The following is a 20,053-nucleotide window of genomic DNA, read 5'->3' as shown; positions in this document are numbered from 1 at the left end:
GCTGTAAGAATGCACAGGTGGTTCTTTCTTTGGGATTTATTAGATTATAATATAATGTAAACAATATACAAGTGGTTTTGTCTGCAGGATTTATTAGATTATAATATAATGTAAACAATACACAAGTGGTTTTGTCTGTAGCATTTATTAGATTATAATATAATGTAAATAATACACAAGTGGTTTTGTCTGTATGTATTCTGTAACTCATGGAATACTGCAAGCAATGCAGAGGTGATTCTGTCTGTAGAGATCCTGTAGATCATGATGTGCTGTAAGAATGCACAGAAGTTCTTTCTTTATAATTTATTAGATTATAAAATAATGTAAACAATACACAAGTGGTTTTATCTGTAAGATTTATTTGGTTATAATATAATGTAAATAATACACAGGTGGTTCTGTCTGTATGTATTCTGTAATTCATAGTATACTGTAAGCAATGCAGAGGTGATTCTGTCTGTAGAGATCCTGTAGATCATCACATGCTGTAAGAATGCACAGAAGTTATTTCTTTTTGATTTATTAGATTATAATATTATGTAAACAATACACAAGTGGTTTTGTCTGTAGGGTTTATTAGATTATAATATAATGTAAATAATACACAAGTGGTTTTGTCTGTAGGATTTATTAGATTATAATATAATGTAAATAATAACCAAGTGGTTTTGTCTGTAGGGTTTATTATATTATAATATAATGTAAACAATACACAAGTAGTTTTGTCTGTAGGATATATTAGATTATAATATAATGTAAATAATACACAGGTGGTTTTGTGTGTAGGATTTATTAGATTATAACATAATGTAAACAATACACAAATGGTTTTGTCTGTAGGATTTATTAGATTATAATATAATGTAAATAATACACAGGTTGTTCTGTATGTAGGTATTCTGTAACTCATTGTATGCTGTAATTAATGCAGAGGTGATTCTGCCTGTAGGGATCCTGTAGATCATGACGTGCTGTAAGAATGTACAGGTGGTTCTGTCTTTAGGCTTTATTAGATTATAATATAATGTAAACAATACACAAGTGGTTTTGTCGTAGGATTTAGTAGATTATAATATAATGTAAACAATACACAATTAGTTTTGTCTGTAGGATATGTTGAATTATAATATAATGTAAATAAGACACAGGTGGTTCTGTCTGTATGTATTGTGTAACTCATGGTATACTGTAACTAATGCAGAGGTGATTCTGCCTGTAGAGATCCTGTAGATCATGACGTGCTGTAAGAATGCACAAAAATTCTTTCTTTAGGATTTATTAGATTATAATATAATGTAAACAATACAAACGTGGTTTTGTCTGTAAGATTTATTTGGTTATAATATAATGTAAATAATACACAGGTGGTTCTGTCTGTATGTATTCTGTAATTCATAGTACACTGTAAGCAATGCAGAGGTGATTCTGTCTGTTGAGATCCTGTATATCATGATGTCCTGTAAGAATGCACAGGTGGTTTTGTCTTTAGGATTTATTACATTATAATATAATGTAAACAATACGCAAGTGGTTTTGCCTGTAGGATTTATTAGATTATAATATAATGTAAGTAATACACAGGTGGTTTTGTATGTAGGTATTCCTTAACTCATGGCATACTGTAATTAATGCAGAGGTGATTCTAGCTGTAGGGATCCGATAGATCATGACGTGATGTAAGAGTGCACAGGTGGTGCTGTCTTTAGGATTTATTAGATTATAATATAATGTAAACAATACACAAGTGGATTTGTCTGTAGGATTTATTAGATTATAATATAATGTAAACAATACACAAGTGGTTTTGTCTGTGGGATGTATTAGATTATAATATGATGTAAATAATAAACAAGTGGTTTTGTCTGTAGGGTTTATTAGATTATAATATAATGTAAACAATACACAAGTGGTTTTGTCTGTAGGATATATTAAATTGTAATATAATGTAAATAATACACAGGTTGTTCTGTATGTAGGTATTCTGTAACTCATGGTATACTGTAATTAATGCAGAGGTGATTCTGTCTGTAGGGATCCTGTAGATCATGACGTGCTTTAAGAATGCACAGGTGGTTCTGTCTTTAGGCTTTATTAGATTATAATATAATGTAAACAATACACAAGTGGTTTTGTCATAGGATTTAGTAGATTATAATATAATGTAAATAATACACAATTGGTTTTGTCTCTAGGATGTGTTGGATTATAATATAATGTAAATAATACACAGGTGGTTCTGTCTGTATCTATTCTGTAACTCGTGGTATACTGTAAGTCATGCAGAGGTGATTCTGTCTGGAGGGATCCTGTAGATCATGACGTGCTGTAAGAATGCACAGGTGTTTCTTTTTTTAGGATTTATTAGATTGTAATAGAATGTAAACATTACACAAGTGGTTTTGTTTGTAGGATTTATTAGATTATAATATAATGTAAACAATACACAAGTGGTTTTGTCTGTAGGGTTTATTAGTTTATAATATAATGTAAATAATACATAGGTGGTTCTGTCTGTATGTATTCTGTAACTCATGGTATACTGTAAGTAATGCAGAGGGTATTCTGTCTGTAGAGATCCTGTAGATCATGGTGTGCTATAAGAATGCACAGCTGGTTCTGTCGTTATGATTTATTAGATTAGCATATAATATAAACAATACTCAAGTGGTTTTATCTGTAGAATTTATTAGATTATAGTATAATGTAAACACTACACACTTGGTTCTGTCTGTATGTATTCTGTAACTCATGCTATATGGTGAGTAATGCAGAGGTGATTCTGTCTGTTGAGATCCTGTATATCATGATGTCCTGTAAGAATGCACAGGTGGTTCTGTCTTTAGGATTTATTAGATTATAATATAATGTAAACAATACGCAAGTGGTTTTGTCTGTAGGATTTATTAGATTATAATATAATGTAAGTAATACACAGGTGGTTTTGTATGTAGGTATTCCTTAACTCATGGCATATTGTCATTAATGCAGAGGTGATTCTAGCTGTAGGGATCCGATAGATCATGACGTGCTGTAAGAATGCACAGGTGGTTCTGTCTTTAGGATTTATTAGATTATAATATAATGTAAACAATACACAAGTGGATTTGTCTGTAGGATTTATTAGATTATAATATAATGTAAACAATACACAAGTGGTTTTGTCTGTCGAATTTATTAGATTATAATATAATGTAAATAATACACAGTTGGTTCTGTCTGTATGTATTCTGTAACTCATGGTATACTGTAAGTAGTGCAGAGGTAATTCTGTCTGTAGAGATCCTGTAGATCATGATGTGCTGTAAGGATGCACAGGTGGTTCTGTCTTTAGGATTTATTAGATTATAATATAATGTAAACAATACACAAGTGATTTTGTCTGTAGGATTTATTAGATCACAATATAATGTAAATAATACACAGGTGGTTCTGTATGTAGGTATTTCATAAGTCATGGCATACTCCAAGTATTGCAGAGGTGATTCTGCCTATAATGATCCTGTAGATCATGACGTGCTGTATGAATGCACAGGTGGTTCTGCCTTTAAGTATTCTGATATCATGGCATGCTGTAAACAATGCATGGGTAGATCTGTCTGTAGGGATTCTGTACATCATATCACAGTGTAAGTAAAGCACAGGCATTTCTTTACGTGTGGATTCCTTTGATCACAACATGCTATAAGTAATGCACAGGTGGTTCTATATGTAGGGATTATGCAAACCATGATGTACCATAGGTAACATAGAGGTTGTTTTGACGTATTAATGCTTTGTCCTCACAGGTTGAATACCACTGTCCGAGACTATTACACAACTGTATCCAGATGGTTCTGTCTGTAAAAATTCTTTTATCATAAGATGTTATAAGTAATGTACAAGTTGTTCTGTCTGTGGGATTTTATAATGACATACTGCAAGTAATGCACTGATGATTTTCCCTGTAGAAATTCTATATATCATGACATGCTATAAGTAATGCACATATGATTTTGTCAAGGGGAGATTCTGTAAATCATGACATACTGTGATAAATGCATAGCTAATTCTGCCTGGATAGATTCTTTAGCTCATGACATGCTGTAAATTATGTTCTTACCTGTAGAGTATGACATGCTGTAAGTAAATCACAGGTATTTCTTTTAATACAGATTTTTGAGATCACAACATGCTGTAAGTAATGGGCATGGGGTTCTGTGTATGGGGATTCATATATCATCACACACTGGAAGCAATGCAGAGGTAATTCTGTCTGTAAGGCATTCTGTAGATCGTGACATGCTATAAGGATGCATTGTTTTTCTATCTGTAGGGATAATGTGGATCATGATATACTGTAAAAAATATACAGGATGTTTTGTCTGCTGTGATTTTCTAGAAGGTAATATACTATAAGTAATATACAGGATGTTCTGTTTGTAGAGATTCTGTAGATCATGGTGCACTGTAAGTAATATACAGGTTGTTCTGTTTGTAGGGATTCTGTAGATTGTGGTGCACTGTAAGTAATATACAGGTTGTTCTGTTTGTAGGGATTCTGTAGATTGTGGTGCACTGTAAGTAATATACAGGTTGTTCTGTTTGTAGGTATTTTGTAGATTGTGGTGCACTGTAAGTAATATACAGGTTGATCTGTTTGTAGGGATTCTGTAGATTGTGGTGCACTGTAAGTAATATACAGGTTGTTCTGTTTGAAGGGATTCTGCAAATTGTGGTGCACTATAAGTAATATACAGGTTGAAATGTTTGTAGGGATTCTGTAGATCATGGTGCACTGTAAGTAATATACAGGTTGTTCTGTTTGTATGGATTCTGTAGATTGTGGTGCACTGTAATTAATATACAGGTTGTTCTGTTTGTAGAGATTCTGTAGATTGTGGTGCACTGTAAGTAATATACAGGTTGTTCTGTTTGTAGGGATCCTGTAGATTGTGGTGCACTGTAAGTAATATACAGGTTGCTCTGTTTGTAGAGATTCTGTAGATCATGGTGCACTGTAAGTAATATACAGGTTGTTCTGTTTGTAGGGATTTTGTAGATTGTGGTGCACTGTAAGTAATATACAGGTTGTTCTGTTTGTAGAGATTCTGTAGATTGTGGTGCACTGTAAGTAATATACAGGTTGTTCTGTTTGTAGGGATTTTATAGCTTGTGGTGCACTGTAAGTAATACACAGGTTGTTCTGTTTGTAGTGATTCTGTAGATTATGGTGCACTGTAAGTAATATACAGGTTGTTCTGTTTGTAGGGATTCTGTAGATCATGGTGCACTCTAAGTAATATACAGGTTGTTCTGTTTGTATGGATTCTGTAGATTGTGGTGCACTGTAAGTAATATACAGGTTGTTCTGTTTGTAGAGATTCTGTAGATTGTGGTGCACTGTAAGTAATATACAGGTTGTTCTGTTTGTAGGGATTCTGTAGATTGTGGTGCACTGTAAGTAATATACAGGTTGCTCTGTTTGTAGAGATTCTGTAGATCATGGTGCACTGTAAGTAATATACAGGTTGTTCTGTTTGCAGGGATTCTGTAGATTGTGGTGCTTTGTAAGTAATATACAGGTTGTTCTGTTTGTAGGGATTCTGTAGATTGTGGTGCACTGTAACTAATATACAGGTTGTTCTGTTTGTAGGGATTCTGTAGATTGTGGTGCACTGTAAGTAATATACAGGTTGTTCTGTTTGTAGGGATTCTGTAGATTGTGGTGCACTGTAAGTAATACAGTTTGTTATGTTTGTAGGGATTCTGTAGAAGGTAATACCTTATAAGTAATATACAAGATGTTCTGTTTGTAGGGATTCTCTAGAAGGTAATATACTATAAGTAATTTACAGGATGTTCTGTCTGTAGGGATTCAGTAGATTGTGGTGCACTGTAAGTAATACAGGTTGTTCTGTTTGTAGGCATTCTGTAGATTGTGGTGCACTGTAAGTAATATACAGGTTGTTCTGTTTGTAGGGTTCTGTAGATTGTGGTGCACTGTAAGTAATATACAGGTTGTTCTGTTTTTAGGGATTCCGTAGAAGGTAATACACTATAAGTAATATACAGGATGTTCTGTTTGCAGGGATTCTGTAGAAGGTAATATACTATAAGTAATATACAGGATGTTCTGTTTGTAGGGATTCTGTAGATTGTGGTGCACTGTAAGTGATATACAGGTTGTTCTAATTGTAGGGATTCTGTAGATTATGGTGCACTGTAAGTAATATAAAGGTCATTCTGTTTGTAGGGATTCTGTAGATTGTGGTGCACTGTAAGTAATATACAGGTTGTTCTGTTTGTATGGATTCTGTAGATTGTGGTGCACTGTAAGTAATATTCAGGTTGTTCTGTCTGCAGGCATTCTGCAGATCGTGGTGCACTGTAAGTAATATACAGGTTGATGTCCTTCCATATCACTGTTGCAGTATTCCTTACATAAGGGATCTCCTGCCAAGGATAGCCCAACATCCGGCTAGTATAGCAAAGCCTTTAGAATTTATAACCGTCATATGTCATATGTATGCCACCCACACAAAGCTTTGGGCTTAAAGATGACATATGGCTGTACACATCTCAGAACTTCTTTACCAACAGTCCAAATGCCATCATTGAACATTGGCATGAACATTCTTTTTTTGTGCTGGTTACCGAACCATTTTCAGATAACTGTCCCTTTGGGGTTCTTTCTTATCTTCTCTTTTATTTTTGTTGTTGTGAGTTTGCATGTCATCCAGAAATGGAAAATGTCACTGCGGGAGGCAGAGTCCCCATAAGAATCATCATGAAGGGTGTCTCTTCTGTTTGAGTGCTTCTCAGGACCATATGCAGTGCTCTATTTGCCAAGCTTTTGTCCCTAAGACCCTATATAGTTGTCTTTCCTCCTTGTCTGTTTACCTAGAAAACACAAGGTGTCAATCCTGCATGGGTTTCTAAAGGGCTGTTCAGTGCCTGCCTCCTCCCAGGTTTTCTCTTGAGCTTTTTTTCTCTCCCTTATGTAAGGAATACTGCAACAGTGATATGGAGGGACATAGTACAGTTGTGCAAAATCTTACCAAACAGGAAATGTCCTCTTCACTATTGCACTATTCACTCCCTCCATCCTCCCCTTTCTGCTCTGCCCTATTCCTCTTGCCTTCCTGGCCAGGAATTTTTCCTCCTTCTGGATGCACATGTTCCTCCTAGTCCCTAGGGAAACTCTGCTCCTCCTGGGGCTTTTCAGTTCTGAGTTGTGTATGTTCATACATCACCTTTATGCTGTATGCATTGCACGGGCACCATACATGGTGATGTACAGTGTCTATAAATTCTAAAGACTTTGATATACTGGCCAGACATTAGGCTAACCTTGACAGGAAATCCCTTACATAAGGAATACTGCAACGGTGAAGAGAAGGACATCTACTGTTACTGTAAGATTTTACACAACTGTACTTTCTGTATGTAGGTATACTGAAGATCATAATACACTGTAACTAATATACAGGTTGCTGTATCTCTAAGCATACTTTAGGTTATGATATACTGCAATAAGATACAGGTTGTTGTATCTGTAAGGATACTGTAGGTCATGATATACTGTAAATAAGATACTGGTTGTTGTATCTGTAAGGATACTGTAGGTCATGGTATACTGTAATGAGATACAGGTTGTTCTATCTGTAAGGATGCTGTAGGTCATGATATACTGTAAGTAATATACAGGTTGTTGTATCTGTAAGGATACTGTAAGTCATGATATGCTGTAAGTAAGATACAGGTTTTCTGTATGTAGAGATTCTGTAGATCACGACATAATGTGAATAAATCTTTAAAGGCAGCTCTGTCTGTAAAGATTCACATGGCATGCTGTAAATAATGCGCAGGTTGTTCTATATGTGGGAATTCTATATTTTTAGCATTCTTTTAGTAATATACAGTTGTTATACCTGTGTTGGATTCAGTAAATCATGACATGTTGAAAGTAATGCACATCTAGTTTCATGTATAGGAGCACTGTATATCATTACATGGTGTAAGTTATGAACATGTGATTCTGCTGAGGTGTGTTTGTGTATATCTTGACATCCTGCAAATATTGCAGATGTGATTCTGTGCGGATAGATTATTTAGCTCATGACATGCTGTAAATAATTGCCAGATATTTTTTATTTGCAGAGCATGACATGCTGTTACTAAAGAATAGGGGGTCCCCTTCGAATGGTCGACATTTCACAATGTCGACATTCATATGGCCGAGACCATATGATCGACATTTGAAATGTCGACAATGGGGAACTGGCATCTCCCTACAGTGCGGAATGGAAAGATTTTCACTTTCGCAGTGTAGTGAGATCTCAGAGTTGGTATATTTAAGATCTGGGGGGGGAGGGACGTGACGGAGCCCCCCACGAGGAGGCGCAGGGGGGCAAAGCCCCCCCTGCTAGCAGTGTTAAGGTAAGATTTTTTTTTTGTTTTTTATGTTCTACTTGTATGGTCGACATTTCAAATGTCGATCATATGGTCTCGGCGATATGAATTTCGACATTGTGAAATGTCAACCATATGAAGTAGACCCAGAATAGGTGTTTCTTTCAGTATGGATTTTTTAGATTATAATGTACTATCAGTAATGGGCATGGGGTTCTATGTATGGGGATTTGGTATATCATAACATAGTACAAGTAATGCACATGTTGATAATCTAAACTTTGATCGCCATGTGTCTGTAGTGGTAAGGAAAGCCTTCTACATTGCGCATCTCATAAGTAAGGCATCACATCCAAGACTAAAGGAGTTATAACTCCACTGTACTCAACTCTTATCGGACCACTAATTGAGTACAATGCTCCCTTCTGTATTTATCTCACCAGACACCGGCAGTAACTGGGGGGACCACAGAGGTTTCTAACCAATAGAATCCAGAGCCTCCAAAACGTGACTTACATGAAAAGAATGTCACTGTACTCTGTATCATACAGGCTGCTGAGAGGCGATCTGTGCCTGGCCTACAGAGCAGTCGTTGACTCTTCCCTAATGGAAATGCTGCACATCTGCAAATCAGATGGGACAAGACTCACTTGCTCCAGGAATCTAAACCCAGCCTCTGACATTAACAAAGCATATTGGATTGACAGATATATCTCCCAGAAATTGCCACTCCTCTGGAATAAGCTCCCACTTCATGTGAAGCTTTGCTCATCAATGATCCTGTTTAAGCGCAGCCTTGACAATTGGATGGGCAACTACAAATTCATCCCAGGGGGCACCCATGTCCCTCATGGACAGCAGTAGTCAGTGCTGCTCATAGAATTGCTCTGCTAACAACGACCATCTAACTATGATCAGTTAGGGTACATGGGTTTTTACATGGCTAGGCTTGTAAAGGCCCTAGGGCCATTAGTCTAGTAACCTCCTATTCACCTATGAACCTATAAACAGGTTGTTCTGTCAATAGGGATTCTTTATATCATGAGATAATGTAAGTAATACACAGGTGGTTTTGCTTGTAAGAGTTTCTGTAAATCATGACCCTGTGTAAGTAATGCACAGTTGTCTGTGTCTGTAAGGGATTCTGTAAATCATGATACAATGTAAGTAATTTATTTTTATTTATTTTATTTTACATTTGTTAACTGGGAAAGTCCATTTTCAGCAGAAGTCCGGGGAGAAAAGCTCCATAGATACATACATACAGACAGTGTGACTTTGACAATTGAACACTTTTGTACAAGAAGTTACATACTTTGACACATATACTTTTTGCAGAAACTCTTGCAGAAAGCTATTCCGGTTATGCCAGAATATATAACAGGCTTGAGAATTATGAACTTTTATGCACGAACATAGTAATTTTAGTTGTACATAGATCTGTAAGTTCTCTTATAGTTCAGGAGTACACTAACTAATCAAACATCTGAATCAGTTGATGTATAAGAGCTATGGTTATGATAGTCTGAACATGAGGCCAAGTTTTAAGTGATAAATAGTAAACAGAGAAGGGGTTAGTCAGGGTTTGTACAGGGGCATAGCCAATGTATTTTTAAGTGTTTTTTAAGAGCTGTTTTAAATTGAGTTAAAGAGGGGACTGCAGTGAGTTCAGCAGGAAGTAAGTTCCAGATTTTTCAAACAGAGTTGGTAAATAGAGAGACACCAGCTAAGTTGTTGGCTTTAACAGTTTGAACTAGCATTCTATTTGAGGAGCGGAGAGTTTTTAGTTGCTGTATGGGATGATGATATTTTTATGTATGGGTGTGATTTCTGGTTGATAGAGAATTTTGTGTGCAACTATTAACTGATTATACTGAATTTGACAGGGTAGTTCTAGCCAGCCTAGAACCTGAAGGTTTAGACAATGGTGTTGTCTATATGGCGAACCTGTGGCAAACCTGGCAAGGCTATTGTAGCAGCTAGCGAGTTTATTTAGGTCAAATTTACTTAGATTTGTAAGAATAGGAGAGGCATATAGCAGGTTTGAAAGTAAATGAGTTTGGGCAATCACAGTCCTAGCAGATGGGGTAAGGAACTGTTTAATCTTATATAAAGAGCCAAGTTTCTTATTTACTGTCTTAATGGTTCGGTCAATGTGAGCATCGAACTTGAGATTGTTGTCGATTAATACGCCTAATAGCTTAGTTGTAGGTTCTGGAGAAATTATGGTTGCATTGTTGGATTTTATGGTAAGTGATGGGAAAGGAATTTTATGAGTTGGGGTGAAGACTAACAGCTTTGTTTTATTTGGATTTAATAGGAGACGCCGGTGAGTTAGCCAGTTTTCCACCTTATTAAAGGTGCTTTGTGATAAATTCTGTAAATCTGTGGGCGAGGTAACAGAACAGATAAGGGTAGAGTCTTCCACGTACTGACTACAAGTTGCATTTGGGATGACCGTATTCAAATCATTAATGAAAATGGAGAAAAGGAGTGGCCTTAATATGGACCCCTGAGGGCCTCCCAGGGTGATTGGTAATAGGGTGGATAGATTCCTCTTTCATAATACAGCTTGTTGTCTACCAATTAGATAGGACTGAAACCAGAGAACTGCTTGGTTATCTAGTTTGAGTGTTTTTAGTGTACATAGTAATAGCTGGTGGTTTACCATGTCTAACGCCTTGAAATGTTCTAAGAAAAGGGCAGAGGAGAGCTTGTTGTTATTACGGTTTTGATTTATTGTATGAGAGAAGGAAAGGGGGGCTGAGGTCATACTATGGTATGGTCTGACACCATGCTGGGTGGAGGCTAGAAGATTGTTTGTATTGAGATAGGGTAGAGTTGTTTATGGATACATTTTTCCATAATTTTTGCCAAGGGTGACAGTATGGCTATGGGTCTATAGTTTGAAAATTCAGTGGAAGTACCCCCTTAATGAAGATAAATAATGTGGGAGATCTTCCATATGTAGGGGATATAGTCATCGACAATAGTTCTATTGATTAGTATTGAAATGGGGTGTGCTAATTCATATACGGCTTTTTGAAGATACTGTGCTGGGAGTAGGTCAGCCGATAGGGTGGTCAGCTTTACTTTCTTAATTAGTGACTTGCTAAGTGATGTTGGTACTGGTTGAAAGCTGAAGGACAGATGTGATTTTGGGAGTGGGTTAAATAGTACGTGGGCTACTGGGGACTAGGTTGTTGGCGAGGGATTGAATTGTTCTGTGAAGAAGGCATTAAAGGTGTTAGCCACATTTTCTGGAGGTTTTTGTAGGGTAGTCAAGGGGATAAGCGTAGTGGAATATCCTGCGTGGAGGATGTTATTCAAAGTAGACCAGAATTTCTGTGGGCGATTTTGGTGTTTCTATTGCAGGTGACAGTAATAGTTTTGTTTTTTTTGTCTAATGTAATGGACTTCTTTGTATCATTCTTAAGTTGTTTGTAAAAAGTTGGTATTTTGGAGATTTGGTGGTCCTCCATGAGGCCCAGACTTTATTCCTTTTTATGATTTATGTTAAAGTAAGCAACTGCTTCATCTAGAGAGAGCTGTATTAGTTTAGACCAGTCACATGATTTGAGCTAGCTTTGGAATTTAGTTTGATTAAAGTTCTTGTTGCTCCTTATAGTTTTAAAGGTGGGTAGCTGAGGGATGTCATTTTTTTCCTAAGTATATAGGTGAGGTAGTGATCACTTATATTCTCGGGTTGGGTGCCTGTTTTATCCATGTGGGGGTGGTTATTTATGAGAATCCAGTCTAGAATGCTTTCTTTGTTATAGGGCTTACTGATTCTGGTGGGGGAGGATATAACCTGGGTAAAGTTATACAAATTTAAGTGGGTGGTAGGGGAGTCTGAGGAACACATGTTCCAGTCGATGTTAAAGTCCCCGAGCACTATGGTTTCTTGCGTGCAGTTTATGGATAGCCATCGAAGGATGTCCTCTAGGGTATTTGTGTTATTACCTGGAGGAATATAAATGCAAACAATATTTATAGATTTATGTTTCTTAATTTGTAGTTTTGTAATAAGTATTTCTGCATTATTAGTTTGGAGAGCATGTGGAGGACTAGATATAGTTACATCTAGTGTGGACTTATATATTACAGCTACTCCTCCTCCCTTGCTAGAGGTGCGGTCTAATCTTAATATATTATAGACTGGGGGTATGACCTCACTGTCAGTAGTAGAAGGTTTGAGCCAGGTTTCAGTATATCAGGGGAGTGTATGGCCAGGAGGGTGTGCACATAATGGATTTTATTATTTAAGCTTCTTATATTTAGATGACAGACCAATAGTGAGTTGGAGGATTTGTTTAAGTTTTTCAGGCTAGTAGGGGTATTATTTGTGGGGGAGGTTGTGTCTGGTGGACTAGGGCCAGGGTTAGGGTGTATGTCCCCATCAATTATGAGGTTCAGTTTTAGCCTGAGTATGAGTTTTTGGAGTTTAAGTATTAGTTTTTGATAATGTCTGGTTTTACGGTTAATATATTTGACTCTAATTGGATACTGCATTTTTGCATTGATGGAGTTAGTTGAGAGGGGGGTAGTAGGTCATTAGAGCTCTTAGTTGGATTTGGGGTGCTGATTTGGGACCTTGGATAGTGAGCTCCTAGGAGGTCCTGTTGTTCATATGCTGTGAGAAGATAAGTAATTAACAATAGAGGTATTAGACAGTAGGTAGGCTTTAATTTGGGAGGTAAGGTTGGGGTACATGGATGCATTTTTAGAGGTAGTTTAAGTAAAGCCTGCTGAATATTGGAGAAGGAGGATTCCTTGGTAGTTTAGCGTAAGATATAGAGAGGTGGACTGTGTTACAGTTTGGGTCCTATGCTTGATTAAGGAATTGCTGAGTGGTTCAGATGAGAGGGGTGTGACCAAGTGGCTATAAATTTAGCAGTAGTGGGGGCGGGTGAAATTTTGGGGCAGGGTGGGGCACTGAGCGAGCCCAAGCATAGCGAGGGTGAGCGGAGAGGGGCCAAACCAGACCACAGGATTTTTAAGGTCTGTAGGTCTGTAGGCTATCTGTAAACTAACAACATACAATTTTACAGGGTTTTCTTATATTCCTTTACAATTTATGAGCACAGTAAATCAGGAACATAAAGTGGTAGCTGGTGGGTGGGTCTGTTTTCCTTTAGGCTGATAATGGTTTAGTTTGTTAATACTTTGTTCAGAATAGAGGCCTGTTTGTGCTGGTACTTGTAATCGCTATAAGCGTTGTGCAGGTTTGACATATTTTTAAATAAATATCAACCTTTGCAGTCCTTTACTGAAGCAAGGGACAAAGCAGGAATGTATTTCTTGATGGTATCAGACAGTAGGGTTTCTCTCCAGTGTGATTGAGCCATTCGTGGTAAGGACAGATGGGGTGGAAAGACCTTTGCAGTCCTTTACTGAAGTGAGGGACAAAGAAGGAGTGTATTTTTTGATGGTATCAGACAGTAGGGTTTGTCTCTGACGTGACTGAGCCATTCATGGCAAGGACAGGTGAGGTGAAAAGACGGCGTTTGATGAAATAATCAGCCGACTTGGTCCATAGGCACTAGAGGGTTTTTACATAGGGTAATGCATAGGTCATTCTGTCTATAAGAATTCTGTAGACATTATGTGCCATAATGTACAAGTGTTTCCGTGTACAGTGATTCTGTACAGCATAGCATACTGTATATTATGAAATGCAGTAAGTAATGTACATATAGTTCTTTCTGTATGTATTCTATATATCAAGACATGCAGTAAGTAAGGGAGTTAAGTCTGTATAGATTCTGCATATCCTGGTATACAGTAAGCTATGTACAGATTGTTCTGTTTGTAGGGATTCTGTATATCATGACATGCTTTAAGTAGCACACAGGTGGTTCTACCTGTAAGGATTCTGTATATCCTGATATAAAGTAGGTAATGCACAGGTCATCCCATTTGTAAGAATTATGTATGTCATGACATACTGTAAGTAGTACACATTAGGATCTGTATGTATGTATTATGTAGATTCTGAAATGTTTAAGCAATGGACAGATGTTTCTGTCTGTTAGGATTCTGTATATCCTCCCCTCATTACCAGGACACAGGTCTTTAATACGCTATCAAAGGCAAAAAATACATTCTCCATGGGATCTGACAACATCCCTGTCTGTGTCCTACATGAACTCAGGCATGACCGCTCAGCTCCAATAGGCACCCTAGTCAACCAAAGCCTGAGCACCGGCTTTGTCCTAGCCGAATGGAGGACAGCCACTGTCATCCCTCTACACAAAGGTGGAGCGTCCACTGACCCACGCAGTTATAGGCCCATCAGCCTAACAAGACTGATCTGCAAGGCCATGGAATGCATTATCATGGACCTCTTTAACAAGGACATTGGCAAACTCCAAACACTTGACTCCACACAGTTTGGTTTTGTCAAAGGGAGGTCATACCTGTTAAACTTTGTTGACTTCTTTGAAACAGTCACCAAAGCCATGGACGAGGGGAAGATGGCACACCATCTACCGTGACCTAGCCCAAACCTTTGACACTATTCCCCACTCGAGCATAATAGATAAACTCTCCCAGCTAGGCATCAACCCATATGCTACCAGATGGGTAGCTAACTGGCTCACTGATAGAATCCACTCAGTCAAATAGGGAAAGCCACCTCTAGTAGTAGACCTGTAATGAATGGTGTATGCCAAGGATCAGTCTTGGGGCTTCTGCTGTTTGGGATATACTTCTCTGTGGTGCAAGTCAAAACCAGTGGTCTTTGGCTGACCAAGTTTGCAGATGACTGCAAGCTGGGCTCTGTCTTAAATTCCCCTAGTGATGTGAACATCCTCCAAGAGGGCCTTACCCAAACTAATGACTGGTACCAGAAGTATGGTTTCAAACTGAATGACAAGAAAGGCATCATTATCCCCTTTGGGGAAAATGGTGTCCCCACTAATTATCACATTAATAACAATGTACTAAGCACTCAATCAGTCATAAGGGACTTGGGCACCCAGGTTGATAGCAACCTGCCTTTTGAACACCACATTGCCTCCATTGTACAGAAGACTTTTTACATGGCCCATCACATAAGTAAGGGTATTTCATCCAGGAATAAGGAGGTCATAACATCTCTGTACTCCTCCCTTATCAGACCCATTATTGAGTACAATGCCCCCTTTGGCATGTACCTTTCCAAGCACATGTAGCAGCTGGAGAGACCACAGAAGTCCCTGACTAGGAAAATCTAGGGTCCCAAACACCTCTCCTATACAGATAGGCTAAAAGTCCTGTCCCTCTACTCAGTCTTGTACAGACTGCTCAGAGGTGACCTGGGTCTGGCATACAAGGACATGTCAGACCCAGCCTTGATGGAGTTGCCGCATATCCATAAGTCAAACTCCACTCGTGCAACCTGCACACAAGGCCTCAACCTGGTTTGTGACATTAATGAAACTTGTTGGCGGGATAGATTTGTGTCCCAAAGACTCCCCAATCTGTGGAATAGACTCCCTAACCATGTCAAGTAGAGTACCTCACTAACCCTCTTTAAGAGGAACCTGGATGACTGGATTGGAAACAGAAAATACACCCATGAGATTCCACCTGTGTCCCTGCTGGAAAGGGGAAACAGGTGCTGACTTTGTGGGAATATGGGAAAAATTCTTGGCTAGGCTTATAAGGGCCCCTGGGCCAATAACCTAGTATCATCCTATGAACCTATGAACCTGTTTGAATCCTTGACCTTGCTCTTTGGCAGGGCTGTGTGCAGTCTTTATATTTTATATATGTTATTCCTTTAAAGATATATATCTGATTATAGCTGTTGTCTGTCGTGATGTCCCATCCCAAATGCTTATGTTGAGATCACAGACATCCATTAAAGAGGCTTTCTTTTTAAAATATCTTTTCTATTTAGGGAAGGAACACAAAAATGATAGCCATGGGCAGTGTGCTACTTAACATTTACATTATATAGTATCATATTACATGTGCTTAATGTCTAATGGTAGACAGTTTATATAGTCTGCTCTTTTAAATGTATTTAGCAATCTACTTTTCTTCCATACCTGATTTCCCCTTGCTCTTTTTCCTCTCATCCATGTGAATGCCTCTGTGAATTTACTAATAATAAAAGTTGTAATAATAAAACTTTAACAAGGGGAGCTAGGAATTCATGTCTGCTAATGTCTTATATTCCCCCACTGTTTTTTTAATGATTAGTGCTAAAAAGAACATTTCTAAGTCTCCATAACAATTAAAGAAGTATTGTCAGTTCTTATAGGTTCATAGATAGGTACTAGGCTATCTACCCGAAGGCATTTATAAGCCTAGCCAGAATGTGTTGGCTTTTGCCGCCCCCTTAGATTAGTTCCCTGTGCCTCTGTCCAGCAGAGCCACTGAAGTGATCCCCGGGGTAAACTTTCTGTTTCCCATCCACTCATCAAGGTTTCTGTTGAAGAGTGTTAGTGAGGAGCTCTGCCTAATGTAGATTGGAATCTTGTTCCAAAGCATGGGAAGTCTCTGGGACAGGAATCTATCCCTCCAGAACATCCTATTTATTGTTGTGGTGAGGTTTAGATCCCTAGAGAGTGTGGCTCTAGGGGATATGGTTTTCTTTAGGTGGAGCATGTCCATCAATTCTGGGTTGGACATGGCCTTGTATGTCAGGCAGAGATCACCTCTGAGTAGGCGGTATGCAACCGTGTACAGCTGGTGTTTCTTCAGTCGAGCTGCATAGGGCATCTGTTTGTGGCCAGTGATCCTCTTGGTGAGGTACTTCTCTGGTCTTTCCAGCTGTTGCAGGTGTCTTGTAAGGTACATCCCAAATGGGGTGTTCTATGATGGGTCTGATGAGTGATGAGTAGAGGGGCACAATGACCTCTTTTGATATGGATGCGAACCCTTTTGTGATTACGTAGGCTACATAGAAGGATTTTCTAACCACTTTGGCAATGTGATTATCAAAGGAGAGATTACTATCTACTTGGGTCCCCAGATCTCTTATTATGTCTTCCATATATAGGGGACTACCACCTATGTGGTAGTTTCTAACATAAAGTTAAAAACTTTGACTGTGGGGACCTCTTTGTGGGGTTAGTGTATGTGACCAAGAGACCTGTCTTTTCAGACGAGAACTCTCTTCCTGTGGTCACGGAAGGTCAGATGCACTCACTCATGCTTTATTGACATAACTACTCAGAATTACCTATTATCCTTACCATCACACTGCTTCAACAGGATTTGTCAGGACAGGAAACAGTAATGTGAGTTGCTGCTTCCCTGCTGATTAAAGTAGTTAATAAAGTGCCTTATGGTAATCATTTCAAATTGAGAGTAAACTGTCTTCCACCTCCAGCATTACTTCTCAGTTATCTGCTCTATGACTTTAGCCCATTTCCCTTCAAAAAACAATTCCTGAGGCTTCCCATGTTTCTGTCACTTTCTTGCCAAGAAAGGTGAATTTATTTTTTGATAGTTGTTAATAAGATGTCCTGTTACCAGACTTTGTTTGGGCAGGTGTCTACTGCAGCACAGCTTGCATAACTTAGGGACTAGACGTTCAACAACCAGGTGTCTTTTGGTAGGATATATGAGGAATAGATGTTAATGTCTCAGATGTGAGGATTCATATTAACTCATCAGTTTCCATTTTCATCTCATAAAAAGTGCTCCTTCAAGAAGAATGTTAGCATGTTTTCAGTGGGCTGCACAACTCTGAAGCCCCGAACATAGTGGGCCTCACTCCTGCTTCCCCCTTATTTTAATATAACCACTCCAGGTAGGCATTATATTGCAGGAAGTGAGAGCTATTTTGCCAAAGGCTTTTTCATTTACAGGTAACTCAAAAGCAGACCTTTTTAAGTTTATCAGCTATTGGTTGTGTTCTCCCCAAGTATAAGGTGTACAAATTGCTCCAAGCTTGTTCCCAAAGGGCGAGGGTTAGCATGTTAAATTTTTCAGCTTAAAGGTAAGAAACTTTAGCAGTAGATTGCCTGTATGTTACACAGGAGCCATTAGCTTTCTTCAGTGGTAAGAGGTGATGCTCAGTTGTCTGAAAGAGATATGAGCTTAACAAATTCTATTCAGTGCAGTTTAAAGGACATTAGTATTTAGAGGTAAGTTAAAGGAAAACTCCATCCTGAAACTGAAATAAAAATACATATATTTCATATCTTAATATTCTATGCACAACAGTAACCTTTAATTGTGTATTTTATTATATTTAAACTGTTTTATAGAAGTATTTTGACTTTTCAGTCTATTTTTCTTCCTCCCAGAATGGAGTTGTGGCAAAGTCTGCAGCTCATAAATGTTTTTTTTCTTAGTTTACTTAATAGTAATTGTGCTTTATATCATCGTATCTTGAAAGGAAGAGTCATTGTTTCTGTTTAACTGCATTACTATAACCTATGCTTATTGCAAAATTCTAAAACTCATATGTGATCCACTTGCATTTTCTTTTGTACAAATGAGTTCAAAAAGCAGGGTTTTATGAACTTTTAAAAGTTGTAGCCTTTAAAAAAATCTAAACCATCTGTTTCCCATAAAGCTGCTTAGTTTAATAGTTACCTGTTTGTTAACCAGGTAGGCCCACTGGATTCCCTGAATCAAAAAAGAGTCTTAGGGATTTCCTTCTTCTTCCTCAGCATAAGCCTTTTCAGGGGTGACCAAGGAGCAGTGACTGGTCACACAGTAGGCAAATGAGGGCTAACGGAGTCAAACACTGTACCACAGGAAGTACAGGTCACAGCTTTAACCCTCTGCACCAGCTGTCTGAAAACAAGTTGCCAAGTCTGCTCATTTATCAATGACTATAAGATGCCCCTACAAGAAATCTAGTAAAGCTAATGGCAGCTGCAGTTGTTTTTACATTGTGTTTAATTTTGTAGTTACATAGATAAAAGCAATGTTTTAGTGGCCAAAATTAGAACATTATCACCTTGTTTATGCAGTGTTACAGTGTAACATGTTACTGTTGTTCATATAAAGATCTCCAATAATTGGGTCTATATTAGAACATCGAAATTTCACAACTTCGAATGTTCTAATACTGACCCCTGTTCAGCGAACGCTGACAACATCGAACATGCAGAACAGCGAATTTTTTCCTAGGAAAAAAATGTGCTGTTCCGCAACACATACACACAACACAAGCACACCAAACAAACAGCAATCCACACACATACACCTAAAATCTTACAGCTAACCTTACACTAAACTTTACAAACACCACTAACTATCCACTTACCTTAACCCAAACCCTAACCATAAGGTCCATCACTATCGCACACTCACCTCCCCCATGCCCTAACCCTAACTCACCTACCCCACCCTAACCCGCACGTCCACACTATCGTACACTTACCTGACCCGTGCCCTAACGCTAACTCACCTAACCTGCCCTAACCCTCATGTCCACACAATCGCACACATACCTAACCCGCGCCCTAACCCTAACTCACCTAAACCGCTCTAACCCTCACGTCCACACAATTGCATACATACCTATCCCACTCCCTAACCCTAACTCACCTAAACCATGCCAAATCGCACAATTACCTGAACCCGACCTGTAACTTTCCACCACAGCTCTGAAAATAGCGAAGTGACAGAAACAGACAACCAAATTCTTTCCCCAGGAAAAAATATGGTTTTCTGTCATTTCACTATTTTCAGCATTCACTGAATA

This window comes from Protopterus annectens, chromosome 7.part0 (assembly GCF_019279795.1).
Source record: "Protopterus annectens isolate FY-2018-M chromosome 7.part0, PAN1.0, whole genome shotgun sequence".
NCBI lineage: Eukaryota > Metazoa > Chordata > Ceratodontiformes > Protopteridae > Protopterus > Protopterus annectens.
This window is presented reverse-complemented; position numbering follows the sequence as displayed.